The 15,516-nt window shown below is 43.2% G+C and overlaps 1 non-coding gene across 1 annotated transcript; it reads right to left on the bottom strand.

Moving 5' to 3' along the window:
- Positions 1 to 852: 852 nt before the first annotated feature.
- Positions 853 to 924, bottom strand: Trnah-gug. The gene has a single exon. It is a non-coding gene; the product is annotated as a tRNA-His (tRNA).
- Positions 925 to 15,516: the final 14,592 nt, after the last annotated feature.

The raw sequence follows: 15,516 nt of genomic DNA, 5'->3' as shown, positions 1-15,516 counted from the left end.
GACTGCTTCGACTGGAGAGCGGTAAAACCTCATTATAACACACTTAGAGTTGACATTTCCAGGCTGTATTGTTCATGTTTTTAAGTCCCGGAGAAAAGCCCATTAAAGCCGTGTTAGCCACATTAATTCAACATTTAGTCACTTACAATACAAACCCCAGTCTTTTGGAAAATGGCATTAAAAAAGTTTTGCCATATATGGTCATTATTTATGGCTTGAGCCCTATTGTCTACTTATAATATGCCCTTTATCAGACCCAAATGCCCACTTCAGAGATTCTCATTCTGAGCAACAACTGGCTTCTTACATTATCCAATGATGCAGGGAAGTTAAATTACAGGCAGTTCATATCATAGAAACAAAATGTTTCCTGCAATTACTGATAAGGGACAGTTCATTTTCTCTCTGTCATCCTGATAAAAAAAAATCCTCCTAACAACAATTCATGCCTGGTTAAACAGGATTTCCACATCTCCTGCTGACATCTTTCCAAATAATTCAGGGCTGTTATTACTGTATAGCCCTGGCAAGGCTCAAAAGCAAGCAGACTTGACGAGTCTGCTCAAAGCACAGCTTAAGTAGTTGTAATTAATAATAATTACATGCCCACTACACTCCAGTTTTATCATATTACCCGTCAATGCAAATAAAAAAAATCCCCATACAACACACTTGCAGCAAGATTGGTGCATTAATAAAGCGACTACATAGATGTCCTCACCATAAAGTTTAAAGCATTTGTGCTCGTTCCTGTTTTTATTGATGTTCATTATTCTCTGCTTGCAAAATGTGGCTTGGGTACCATACAGCATGTGGCCGCATGTTTTTTTCTTCCAAAAGCCTCCTCATTCCTGCCGTGACTCGGATTCGAACCGAGGTTGCTGCGGCCACAACGCAGAGTACTAACCACTATACGATCACGGCGAGCTACCGACGAGCTGAGCAGCAAGCTTCCTTTAAAGGCAACTGCAATATTAAAATTTGTGGAAACACTGCCATCTATTGCCTAAGTGTGTACATTTTCTTGATAGTGCCAAAGACGATCTGCGCTTCTGGTCCTCGATTGAGAAGCCCAGCACCAAAGCCAGCATGGCAGCAGCTCCGCCTTCTTCATTGGCTGGGAAAGTTGTCCTAGGAGAAGAGAAACTGGATTCCCTGTCTGTGGAATGGTAATCAAGGTAACAAGGCAGACAGACACGGGCTGACTGCTTATGGTTTCGCGCTGTTTTTTCAGCGAAGGCTGCACCGTCCACTGTGCAGTCCACCTACTACTCTGCCCTGAACTGCATGAGTTGGAGTCTCGGTGTTTGTCTATTTCCACATGCTAAGGTAGCACTACCAGACAAAATGCCCTGAAATTCAGAGGATCTGAGGGGCTAATTTTTCCAAGCAGAGAAACAGAATATATCCCAAATGAGGCACGGAGCCCTCCAAGCCTGCTGGTCCCAAAGCTACTCTTTCCCCAATTCACTGGTTTAAAGGCACAAAGGAACCGGGCTTCCCTTAGCGCCGACATCCCATCGGAGGGAAGATGCTAGGATCCATGCTTCGTACACTTCAGAGGAGATTTAGTACACATTATCTTATAAAAATTATTCTCCAAAAGGTATTTAAAGGGCTGAGAACCTTACAAGAAAGCCCACAAAAGAGTCTGTTACTATAGAATGGGCCGTTATTGGGCTCTTTTAAGCCTTGGAAACCTAGGCGCAGCTGGCTGGGACTGGCTGGCATGGTGGGTGGAGCGCCAAATCAGTGTGCCGATTGGTTGCTAGGGGCTCCCTGGTTTCTTGGGGGAGAGTGTCTCTGGAGGTAAGATTCAGACACAAAAGTTCTCTCTCTCTCTCTCTCTCTCTCTCTCTCTCTCTCTCTCTCTCTCTCCTTTCCTCTCTCTCCTTCCCCCCCTCTCTCTCCCTTCTTCCCTCCCTCCCTCCCTCTCTCTCTCTCCCTCTTCCTCTCCTATAGCTTCTATCTTTCTATGTTCTTCACACTTTCACCGATACATCTTTTTTCCGTGGTGGGGTAGAATATTCTTGCCCAGTTTCCTGAGCCCGGAATGGTCTGTGTAAGAAGCAAGGCCAAAGGTGAAAGAACATAGCAGGTCAGGTCACCAGGCTGAGAAAGGACAAAACAAGTCTTTTGGTGAATAGGAAATAGCAGTTTCCCAAACCTTTGTGGTTTGTTTTGTTTTGTTTCTTTGTTCTTGCTATGGTCAGTTTGTAATTGAAAATACTATTTTATGAAAAAGATCCCTATAATACAAATTATGGACTAATATTCTGTTTGAATTCCAGCTTGTCACCAATAAACTGGAGAGAGGAGGCCACTTTGTAAACCTCTGTGCTTTTCTATGTAGGGATCACAATGGCTTCTCCCCAACAGGACTATCCTGAGGACAGATAGGCAGATATATGCCAATATTTAAAACAGGCCTGACACATGGTAAGCGCTGTAGTCACAGTTTAAATAAACACATTCCATTAGCTGCTGGAAACCATTTCATGTGACTGTCAGTCTGGGATAGACCACGCGACAATGCCCAGGATAAAGTTGTCCCTGTTTGTGTCATCCCAGGACTGGTTCTTCTGTGTCTCCTCATTCAGGGACCCAGGCTGAGGGAACAATTGCTCTCAGGAGCTGACTGAGAATTGAGTGATGTTCATTGCTTGGCAAATGGCAACAGCTCTAGAGATCCTGAAATGAGCAAGTTAAAAAAAAAAAAAAAAGCTCTTTGGAGCAGCTGAGCCATGTGTCCTTGCCCCATGGGTCAAAGTCTTGGGGCGAGAAATAGGGGTTTTGAACTATATGCAATAAATAGTCACTAAGCAGCCATCAGGAGTTGTTGGGGACCATATCGTCCAGCTTTTGCCGACCATTTTGCAATGAGAAGTTCATCTCCATTCCGCTATCTTCTTGGAGCCCTGGATGTATATGACACCACCCAGTCTCTCCATTGACAACAGCTAAAGTTAGCACTCCCAGTCTGGGCTTCCATTTCACGTGACTCCTTACAACTTCGGAAATGGAGGTCTATTGAAAAGAAGGTAAAATAAAAAGCAAGGGCCAGAGAGGAAAATTCACCACCATGTGCTGGACTCGTCTTTTGTTGGATTTCTGTGGCACAAACAACCTGGAAATAATGCCTTCAGTTCCCTTCCCCTGCATCTGTCAGTGCGGACAGTGTCCCAATAAACAGGATGCACTGACATTTGGCTTTGCTGTTTCAATACAAATACCCAGGAATGAGCTCTCCACTAAGTACACCTGAGTGGCAAACTGCTCCGTTGATCAAGGGAGAGGAGGCATGAGGAGGGAAATGGGGGTAGCGCTTGCTTTTTTTGAACTCTAGTGCCCTCTCCACTTGTTCTTCCTGTGTGACCTTGGGCTGCTCACCCAGCAATCCAGGGTGACTGAGCTAGATGGCGTCCAAGGTTTTTTTTTTTTTTTTCCTCTGACATGCCACAAAGTTAACTTAAAGAAATCCGTTCATGGACAGCAATCCAATATAAAAATTTTGCAGAAAAAAAAAGAACCTTTCAGAGAGGAATAGCCACTACTATTTCAGTCTGTGTTTCTCCTGGAGGTCACAGAGGGTGTCATTTTGCTGACTTCTCCATGTCTGCAACCTTAGTTGTCCTGCCCATGGGAACATGCACTGCACATGTAAGGATTGATCTTTTGGACGAGTGGCTGAAGCTGAACGAGTGTGGAGAAGAATTTCTCTTTCTTTAGTAAGTGTTTCATACAGCTTTGTTTATAAGAAGAACACTACTATAAGACCAGATGCATACACACACACTGTGGGTCAAATTGTTTACAGGCTTGAATGGCAAAGGTTCCAAGATGACCAGCCTCTCTCATTTGTGAGGGGCCCGAAATGATGGATTTCGCTTCCAAAGACACTAACTGTTGACTCCCTTCTCCGAGTCTTTAAGTAGAAGATTGATGTTTACCAGGGTCTCATTGTTAGAGTAACAGTCATGCTGCCTGACTGCGGTGGTGTCCCTCTGATGGAGTTGTTACCTCCTGGCCCTTCATAATGGATTCTAGCAGAGGAAAGGGGGCTGACAAGGGGCCAGGGACTGCAAGGGTCCCCACCTCCCAGCTGAGCCCTGTCTCCTCTGTCACCCCTCCTCCCTCTTTTCCCAGACTGGGCTCTGTTTTCTCCTCCTCGTCCCTTTTTTCAGTTAGCCTCCTGCCTCACTGGGGGTGGGGAAATGACAGTCAGATCCCTCACTGGGCTGGAGGCCAAGCACGCCAATCCATTGGGCCGAGGCTGGCTGCCTGCCCAGTTTTCAGACAAAGACAGGTTGGGAACCCCCCTACAAAGAAGGCTCCACGGTCCCCTCCTCCCAGGGTCCTGTCTCTTCTTGGGCACTTTCTAGAACACTACCCCCATCCTAGGAAGCTCTGTGTGTGTGTGTTTGTGTGTGTGTGTGTGTGTGTGTGTGTGTGTGTGTGTGTGTGCAGAAGAGAGGAAAAGAGAAGAGAGGAAGAAAGCACATGGTTGGGAGAGAGAGAGAAAGAGAGAGACTAAAATTAGACAATCTGCTACTTAAACGGGAACCAAGCATTCCATGTGCACTGCACACACCTCCGAGAAGGAGCTGCCTTTTCAGAAGGGAAAATAAGGCAGCTGAAAGCAGGGGAAACCCAAACACATGCTGGCTTTGAGTTTCAAACTTCCACGCGAGTCTCCGCACAGGGTGGAATGGTGGATTGACTCAGACTTGAGCATCTCCTTAAGATTTCCCGCCTGCGCCAGGAGATCCCTGATTCCAAGGCATCACAAAACACTGGCGCAAAGGCACGCTTTTTCTGAATGCTCGTAACCACAAAATGTTTTAACAGCTCGCATTTTCAAGAGTAAACTGCTGGGAGTGGTTTTCCCTGTGCTTATTAATGAATTCTATTTAAGCAAGTCAGAAATCTTGCTGTGGGGAAAGCTGGAACTGCGGGTATGTGGGGGGCGGGGTGGTGGTGGTGGTTGGTGGTTTCATTTTAATTTTTTTTGCCTGAAGGCACCATTATAAAACTCCAGATGCAAAGCCCTCTGATAGAATTCCTCCTCCACACAGCTCTCTGGAACATGCGGCCCAACCTTCCTGACTGGCAGTCCAGGCCTCTGGAAGCCTTCCTAGGGGGCTGATCCATTAGTGATGATGTGAGACAGCAAGGAACCCCTCAAACAGCCGAAGGCCTCTGGCAGCAGAGTCAGGCGCTGCATACAGGAAACAAGCCCACGGGGTGGGAGAGGGACCCCTCCGGATGGACAGCAAGTTTCCCTCCGTCGCATTAAGACCTGAGGCTCTCATAAAGAGAATCAATGCAAGGGAGGGGACCGGTTAGCCACCTGGATTTATCTCTGACAGGTTCACTGGGGAACTACTTTTCTCTTATTATTTATTGTGATTACGGTTTCTAGAGTGCTGGGGATTGAACCCAAGGCCGTGAACACCTTCTGCAGGCTTTCCATGGTGGAGCACAGTGTACACTGCAGATAAAAGCCTTGGATGGGTAATTTGACCTTTCTGAGTTTGTTTCTTTCATACAAGGGGGGAAATATTATCTACTCTATAGGGTTGCTATGAGGATTAACGCACAATGTGCTAGAAACTGTCTATTAATTGGTAGACCTTAACCCGGAGGCCATGTGCCTCAGTTGACCAGATGTGGAAGACAGCTGTGCTGAGCCCCAGGCCTGCAGGAGAAGAGGACCGAGGTGCAGACCCACAGCAAAGCCCACAGTGGCCGGAAGTTTACAGTGGACGCTAAGCAGTTGTAATAAAAGGCTGGCTGTTCTCCACATGGGGATGGCATACTTCAGGGTCTGAGAAGGTGGTTCCTGTGCCAGGAACAGAGGGACCCAACTGGAAACTGTGGCGAGAGTAAGTGAAGAGATGGGAGGAAAGCAGGAGAATCCAGAAGGCTCCCGAGGCAGAGGCCCTTGTACCAGCTTCAAGTTGCTTTATTGTCCTTCTGCGCTAAATAAGCCAGTATCTGAACCAGTTCTGCCTGGAAGTGTCTGAAACAGGAAGTCAAAGGTGCTTGAGGGTGAAGGGAGAGTTGGAGAGAAAAGATAGCTAGGTAGGTGGGAGCCAAAGGTTACGCTCAAGCCCTCTGGGATACCGATCAGGGTGGGAGGCTCATAGGTTGGTCCTGCTCTTTGTCTAGACCTTTTTCTTAACAAGACTGAGCTGTCACAGGTAAGAAGTGCCTCGCCGTAGGCGGGTGGCGTCGAGAAGAGTCGTTGGTCCAGGACTTTTGCAAGTATGTTTGACTTCTGCCCTCTATACTCTTCCCTGAAATGCTGGAGCACCCCACCACCGATTTCAACACTTTTAAGATGTTAAACATGCCTGGATATGCTTCGGAATCTTGTGTGGCCTCACTTTCGAGCTTAAGAACAAGCTGAGAGATACGAAGAGTTTCTGACTGGATGTTCGCACGTGTAGCACTAGCATTCGGGACAGTGAGGCAGGGAAATCATGAAGTCAAGGCCAGCCTGATCTGCATGGCCAATCTGAGGCCAGCCTAGGTTATGTGCCAAGACCCTGTGTCAAAACATGCAAAAAGTTGTCCTTAAATTATGGTTAACTATTTTGCTACTGACAGTTTTAACTCTATTTCTGAAGAACGCTCCACAGGAACATTATATTAAGTTCGTAAGCTATGTGGTCAATTTTTATTTTTCTTTATGAATATCAAAATCTTTTTGGTTGTTTGTTTTTTTGTTTTTCAAGATAGGGTTTCACCGGGTAGCCCTAGCTGTCTTGGAACTCACTCTGTAGACCAAGCTGGCCTTAAACTCAGAACTACACCTGCCTCTCCATCTCAAGTGCTAGGATTAAAGAAACACACCATCATACCCGTGAATATCAACTTCTTTAGGGCCCAAATCTCTCCTAATTACAGTGGAATTCGAACCCCAACAAGAACCAGCAGGATGATTCAGTAGGCTGGAACACTTGCTGTCAAGCCTGATGGCCTGGAACTCACACTGTAGAGTGAAAAAACCTGACACCGCCCCACCCCACCCAGTTGCCCTCTGTTCTCTACATGTGTTCTATGGCATGTACACAAAGACACACACACACACACACGCACACCTACACACACATACACAAAGACACACACACGCACCTACACACACATACACAAAGACACACACACACGCACCTACACACATACACAAAGACACATACACACACACACCTACACACACATACACAAAGACACACACACACACCTACACACACATACACAAAGACACACACACACACCTACACACACATACACAAAGACACACACACACACGCACCTACACAGACATACACAAAGACACACACACACGCACCTACACACATACACAAAGACACATACACACACACGCACCTACACACACATACACAAAGACACATACACACACACGCACCTACACACACATACACAAAGACACACACACACACACGCACCTACACACACATACACAAAGACACATACACACACAGAGATTTAAAAAAAATTCAATCCGAACAGGCAAACTGATTAGCCCTTGATAACTTGGCCATCAGAGACCTGGGGAAGTACTGTAGCTTGCTCTGATGTCATTTCCTTAGCCGCATGCACCAGAGGAACCAGGAACTGGACAGTCAGATGCAAGGCCACCAAGTGAACACCTCGTATCCTGCTTGCCTGTATTGTGTTCTCCTTTCTTCATGATGAGGGTCATGGTCTGGGAAAGCTGTTTAACTTCCTTGGCTTCACTGGCTTTAAAAAGACCAAGAAGAAAGAAAAAAAAAGCTACTCCTTACCTACTATATGAGAGTGTTAAGAGAAATATGTGAAATAGTTAATAGAAGGTTTGGATGGTGTTGCATAGAACACACACTGCAATTATTCTCACCGTTATCATCATAGCCGTTATTGATGCAGAAGGTAGATATTAAGGTTATAAGAAGATGACAGATTTCTATCCTAGGAAACCCTGGGATCATAAAGCTACATCTTATATGGAAAACATGGACCTTGACACCTTTCTCTTGATGTTCATCAGTTCTTTGAGTGATTGAAAGAGAGAGAGAGAGAGAGAGAGAGAGAGAGAGAGAGAAGAAAAATAAAACAAAGGGGAAACTAGCCTAATTGAATGTAGGATAAACTATTCATTAGCAAACTAAATAGCTACGCATTTAATAACCTATAGTGCCTCATGGAAAGCCAGGGCACTGCCAGAAGTAATTGAAGTTTGTGATTCTCCAAACTGTTATTTAAAGCAGGGTTTGGCAAGGCTCAGCGAGCCTGCACCAATTTTAATTATGTTTTTAAACCTCAGGATGGAGACTGCATTTCTTCACCCGTTATTTGCATAGTGAAACCTCTTTATGGCGAACTTGATTAGAGTCAAACCTTAGGCAGAGATTTTAAAGTTCAGCGCATGTGGGATCCATCTAACTAAAACCCACACTTTCAGTTCTGACCTTTTAACTGGTTAATTCCCAGTTGCGCATTCCTTCCAATTTGGTCTCTTTTCCCTCTGACATCTAACAGTGTGGTGAACCCTATTGCTACCAGAGAAGGCTTCTTGGGAGGCTTAACCTAAAGAGAGGACCCCCAGGAGTAACTCAATGGGCCTTGGAGGAGATTTATCAAGTACCATAAGCGAGGTCGCCATGTCCTACCCTCTGAGACTCTGTTAAACACATAAATACATTTCGCAGACTTCATCCCACCCCTCTCTCCTACTGTACTGTTGACAAACTGTGCCCATGTGTGACATTCTAACCTTGACCCGTGGATCTTTTGTGCCTTAGCACACAGGTGTCTGTCTCTGTAGTGTTTCTAGTCCCCTACCCAGTAGAGGTAGTTGTGGTTAACACCTCCCACAGAGTTCACAGGGAGCATCAGATGAGAACCGAGCAGCGGAATCTGAAGAATGGCAGGCAATATACAGTCGAGCAGTGTTTGGCTGGGGTTGCCGCAACAGCATCATAAATACATCGTTCTGGAGGCCAGAAAGAGCCCCAGAAGGCTCTTCTTTGGGTTGTGAGCTGAGGGTCTGGGATAACTGCTGGTTATTTTACCTGCACCAATTCTACGAGCTCTGTTGGAAGCCCCCCCCCCCCCCAAACTACTATAGCTCAGCATTCTCATCTATTCACTTTTCTCTCTAGTTTTACCCTAAAAGTCATCTTCCACATTGGCAAAGGTATTCTAAAAATGTAAATTGGATGGCCCACTTTTCATGAGAGAATTGAGATTTCAAGGTAGGCTGTCGGATATACAGAACCGTAATTAATAGGAGAAACTTAGGGTAGGTTAGATAGTGGCAAGATCAACAACAGCAAAACAAATGCCATAAAGGAAGTCAAGGAACAGACAGTGCAGACTTAAGGAGAGTATTTCATAAGCTCAAGATAGGTCATCCAGTGAGGTCTACAGTTTCAGTGCACAGAAGGTCTTTCCAATGGCGGTGTCTAGAAGGACCTGACAAACGGGAGCAGGTAGCAGCACGAAGGAAAGCAGAGATCTGGAAGACGTAAACACAGTGATAACTGGTGAAGCTCTGAGAGCAGATGAGCATTCTAAATAGGTATACTCAGCCTCATGCTTGAGAGAAATTTGTTTACACAATCAGATAGCAAATGCTAAGTAATACAGACTGCAAGGGCCAGGCTACCCCAATAAGCCATCCACTTTCTTAGGCAAGCATTTAACATTTCCCAAGTGCTGTCCGTACATCCATTTACTCTTTGACCTGTAAGAACTATGAAATATATGTTAAATAACATGGAAACATAGGCACATTTCTAATAATTGTTAGGTGAGCATAGGCTCAATCACGTTAAAAAGAAAACACTGAAGGGAGTGGGACAAGACTTACTGTTCAGTCTCTGCCTTCTGCCAGAAGTACCCAACACTCCTCCTGTGTGCCAACCATTCCCTTGCTGTTCATTGCCATTACCACCCATGTGTATATTCATCAGCCCTAAGTGAATTGACTCTACTTGCTATCGAATGTTAAATATCTGGAGCAATAAAATGCCCAGGACTTTGCAGTTTCCATCTTATTCCCATAATTACGTTTGTGAGTTGTGTGTGTGTTGTCATGAACAGGTGTGGGTTGTTTGGTTTTGGTGCTTTCTGGTGCTTTTCTGTCCCAACTACTTGGTTTTGTTAACTTGACACGAACCTGGACTCATCCGGGAAGAGGAAATCTCAATTGAGGAAATGCTACCTGTAGGCAAGTTTGAGGGTGGAGGGGGCAGGCTTTTGATTGATGATTGATGGGAGAGAGTCCAACTCACTGGGTGATGCTGCCCCTGGGATAGCAGTCCTGGGTGATATCAGAAAGCATGGGAAGCAAGTTAGTTATCAGTGTCTCGCTATGGTCTCTGTTTCAGTTCCTACCTCAGGTTTCTGCCCTGAGCTCCCTTCTTGCTAGACCCTGATTGGGATGTGCAATCCAAACAAACCCTTTCCTCATCAAGCTGTTGGCCACAGTACCTCATCACAGCAAAAGAATGCTAACTAAAACACTGATTGATAGGGTTGTGTGTGTTTTGCTTTTGAAACAGGGTCTCTATATAGCCCTGTCTGTCCTGGAACTCACTATGTAGACCACGCTGGACTGGAACTCACAGACATCCACCTGCCTCTGCCTCCTGAGTGCTGAGATTAAAGGCATGCACAATCATGTATGTCCTGCTCTGTAGATAATTTTTTATATTAGTTTTGATCTGACAATGTTGCCAGACTCTCTTAATAACTCTATTAATGAACTAGTCTGTATTTGGGGATTTTAGTCTATATTTGGGGATTTTTTTAAGTTTCTATGCTCTGTATCATTTACAAATAATGGCATTTAAAATGACAATTTTGATCTTTGTTTTCTGGTTTTCTTTCCTTGTTTGTTGTGCTAGCTAACATCATCAGAACAATCTAGAACATAAAGGAGATAACATGCAATCTTGTCTTTTGATTATCTTAAAAGGAAGGTTCTGGCTAGAGAAAAGGCTAGAGATAAATGTTCTTATCACACAGAACCTGCTGTTCCCAAGAGTCTGTGTAAAGGGGAAAAGAGAGAGCTGACCCCATAAAGTTGTTCTCTGACCTCTGAGTATAAGCCATGCACCGACACCCACATATTGAACATGTGAGCAGAGAAAGATGATAATAGCAATAATAAACAATTTTAAAGGAAATCCTCAGCATTTTATCTATTAAATATACCACTAACTATTAATTTTTATAGATAGTTTGGCAAGTTAGGGAAATTCCTATTATTAGTTGTCATAGGACATTTTAACCTTTTTAGAATTTAAATCATGGAATACATACTGCATCTTAGCGAGTACCTTTTTTGGAATTCTTCAGATAATCTTGTGATTATTTTCCCTTTTACCTGTTAGTTTGAGCATTGGTTTTTACGTGTTAAATCAACTGTGTGTTCCTGAAATAAATACAACTTGGTTATTAGTGCTGATTTTGGGGGACATTGCTCATTTAGTTTTCTGAGAATGTGTGTGTATGTTACTGTGTTCCGGAATGAGGTTGGCCTGACCTGTGTGGAGTTCAGTAGCCAGTGCTTGTTTCTGTTTCGTTTTTTTCGCCAACACATCTCAGAAGTTTGATGTGGTATCTGTAGCATTTTCTTGATGTCTGAAGACCATTTTTCAGAATTGCCATCATAGGCTTTGCTTGCAACAAACTAACAAACTTCTCATATGTGAAAATGTGGAGATCCCGTCTTCCTTTCTGAGGTACATTTCTCATAAGCCTAGAACCCCAGGCTGCCAACTACTTTTCTTCAGCATTCTAGAACTGCCTGGCTCTCACGCAGCATTGTTGCTAAGAAAGCTACTCTCAGGCTGGAGAGACCATTTGGCATTAAGAACATCTCCTGCTTTTGCAGAGGACTGGGGTTTGGTTCCTAGCAACCATGCCAGGAAGCTCACAATTGTGGGTAACTCCAATCTTAGGGGGAATCTTACACCCTCTTCTGGCCTCTAAGGCAACTGTGCTCATGTGCACATAACTACACATACAAACATTAATGAAAAAAAAAATCAAAGAAAACTGCTCTCAAATAGTTACTCTGTGGAGGAGTGGGGCTTGGCTGCCCAGATCTGTTTCTCATTTTCATTTGATTGTTTGGCTTATTTCTGTATTTTTCATTTTTAGTTTCATTGTATTGTGTCCAACTATTGATTTTGTCTTAATTAGACTATTTGGGATTGGTAAGGTTTCTTACTTATTTAATGTTTAATTTTTGTTTATTATTAGTCTGTGTGTGTGAGAGAGAGGGAGAAGGAGAGGGAGGGAGGGAGGGAGGGAGAGAGGGAGAGAGAGAGAGAGAGAGAGAGAGAGAGAGAGAGAGAGAATTTTCAGGGGCTGGTTCTCTGAACTGGTTCTCTCCTTCCACTGTGGGTTTCAGAGACTGGACATGTACGATCACCGTTTCACTAGCTCACTAAAATTCCTTGACTTGAATTGGTGTGCTCTTCAGTTCTGGAAGTTTTCCATCATTAACCCTTCAAATTCTGTCTCCGCTTTCTTGTCTTTCTCCTATCTGCCTGGCACTCCAGTGAAAGACGTTACCTAGACTAACCAAGCTACCAAGTCCCTGTTTTCATTAGTGATCACTGTTGTTTTGTTTTCCCGTGTGGTTTCCTGGATAATTTTATAGACCTCTTCTATCAGCCTACCCATTCCATTTTCTCCTCTATAACCTCTAGTTATAGGTTGTGTTAGCCTGTGAAAATGTGTATGCATATCACATGTACAGTAAAACGGTACAAAAACACTTAACATAATTGTGTATTTTAAAATTATACTCTGAAAGTTTTCTTTAATAGACAGTACGGTGTCTTTGGCAAAGCTAACTAGGTACATACACTCTCTAAATAAACTTGTGGTTACATAAAAATTATGCATAAATGAGAATAAATAGAATAGCATTGAAAAAACTTTATATGTCTATTATCCAAATTTATAATTATCATTTCATCTTTTCAAACTACATACTTTCGTCAACATTTTCTTAGAAGAATTTAAAGCCAATCTTTGAGAACATGTAATTCCAAACGAAATGGAATTCCATCTGAAAATATCTTAAAGTACTCATCTCTAACCAATTAGAATGTCTACGTGTGTGTGTGGTTGAATCAACATGCTATTATTCTATCTGAGTAAGGCGGATATTGTGTGTGGGTGAGTGTGTGTATTTCTCTGTGTGTGCTTTAAGGAACATTATACAGGATTCACAGGAATTCAATTTAGTTCTCTAAAAATATGCAGGTCATTTCATAGTTCATTATTTCTTCCACATGTTTTCAAATCTATAATATATCTCAGTAAATATATTATGCATACTTTAAAAAGTATTCTCTCTGAAAATGCCCTGATCTGAAGTCCTGCGGGCCTGCGCTTGCTGTGTTTAAGTTATTGCCCGTGGTGACTTATTTCCTTGCACATTTACTTGATTTTCATCATTGGATGCGCAGTATTCTTGGAATCTTCCTCATGAGGATTACTTAGGGTCTGGCACAGAGATGTGTTCTTTGTAAAGGATATGCATTTGTTTGTACCAAGCATCTGGTGGCACAAGTATTCTGGAGGTCACTCTCAATTAAATTCTTGGCTTGGGGTTTTTCAAGCCACTCAAGGAATGTGGATTTAGGCAGTAAATCTGAGATAACCGGAGTTACAAGTTCTCAGAGGTGATTTATTGTTCTCTTACCTTCTCCATGCATCAAGGTTAAACATAGTAAATCTTCTTTATGGCCCTTGCTGGAGGATTGGAATACAGAGAAATGACAAGATTATTTCTAGTTCACATTAACCCATATGTACAACCCTTTGACACTCAGGCTTGTGGCCTCTTCACTTCGGTGACATTTGAAATTTTCTAACATTCCCTATACCATGACATTTGTAAAATGGGAAATTCACATTTGTCAGATAGAACAGTTTCCTCTCATTGTGTGGGCGATATTCTCTCCTTCAGTGGGAGATCATCTGTGGGTTTAGGATAGAGCTTTTCATATATTGTTTTAGATTTGAGTTCTAATTGTGCACAGAATTGTACACTGATTCAGGTATTAGCCCTGGAAGGGGGAAATAATCCGTTCTGAAACTCATATTGTTCTGGCCTTCTGAACAGTGAAGCTATATAAAATCTAATCAAGAAATACATGTGCACATGCACACACCACACACACACACAGCCCACATGTAAACATATAAATGGAAACAAACTAAAGTGAAGAAAGCCTGATCCTCTGCACACATCACACCCTTTGAGAATATGAATCATGGTAAAGTCGTTGTCTGTGAACTGAAATAAACACCTGAAGATAAGTTCACTGGACAGACACACCATTCCTTCCCTGCATTATAACTCAGCTGCATGACATGTGTCTGTATTATGGCCTTAACTATCCTGATTCTTCCTGAAATATGTTTCATCCATGTAGTATATGTTTCCTTCAGTATCTGCCATGGTTAGATAAAGGGGTAATGATAACTGAACCAAGGAACTGAAAATATTTTAATTAGTGTCTGAATTGATTTAGCTGTTCACAAAAATAGATCAGGAAGAAATGATCACTATTTTTATGGCTCTCAGTAACCTTTTATCCAATATTTTTTTTTTAATCTTAAAGGACCTAGCCCAGATAGAAAGAGACTTTCTGGGAGATATGATTTATCCTCAAAGGTCTATGAGAGTCTGCACAAAACTATCTCAAAGCTGAGAGTGGGAATTCAATTGGAAATGAATGATGCACTCTGCAGAAGACATAGAAGGAACTCCGTTCTCTCTAGAGAGAAGGGCAAAGAAGAGGCATGTGAACATGAGAGTGGGGTGTATGGTGAACCATATATCAGCAGAGATGGCCTAAGGACTTCCCACACCACCAAGGTCTGGTACTTAATATTCTACTTCAAGATTTTATGTTTGTGCAGCATTGCCAACCTCTGGGAAAGTTGACTACATTCATAGAAGTCTTGTCTAGGTGGGAAAAGACTTGCATGCAAATCATAGAAAGAAGGCTGCTCCCTGTTTGCATCAGTGCTAAGACTGAATAAAGGAAAAATTCTGTGACAAGCCAGTGAAGAAGAAATTGGTTGAACAGATGATAAAGGAGGCTACAATGAAGCTTCAACGCTCTGAGAAGTGTGGTGGCCTTCAGTCCAGTTTCAAGAGCAGATGTTTGCATATGACACTTGGGTCATTATTCATCCTGGAATCAAGTTTAGCAGCTTTCGGCAGCTTGATAGACTGTCAAGGGCTACCTGTCTTAGTCTTCCTTAGTCATGGCTTTATTTCTCTAGCTCTGCTTCAAGCAGGGGTTCTAAGCTGATATGCACACTGGAACTCCTGGGATAGTTCTCCCACTCTAAGCACTTTGTTTGAGTTGATCTGAAATGTTGGTGTCAAGACTAAAATCTTCCAAGAAAGTCTAAAGTGCAGGCAAAGTTGAATCCTGATGTCAGAAAGCTGCAATGGCATTCTAAGGT

The sequence above is a fragment of the Microtus oregoni genome, unplaced genomic scaffold, assembly GCF_018167655.1.
Source record: "Microtus oregoni isolate MIOR12 unplaced genomic scaffold, Mior012 000005F_ref0000423, whole genome shotgun sequence".
NCBI classification, from domain to species: domain Eukaryota; kingdom Metazoa; phylum Chordata; class Mammalia; order Rodentia; family Cricetidae; genus Microtus; species Microtus oregoni.
Note: the sequence above shows the minus strand (reverse complement) of the source record. Positions and strands in the feature narration are given on the sequence as shown.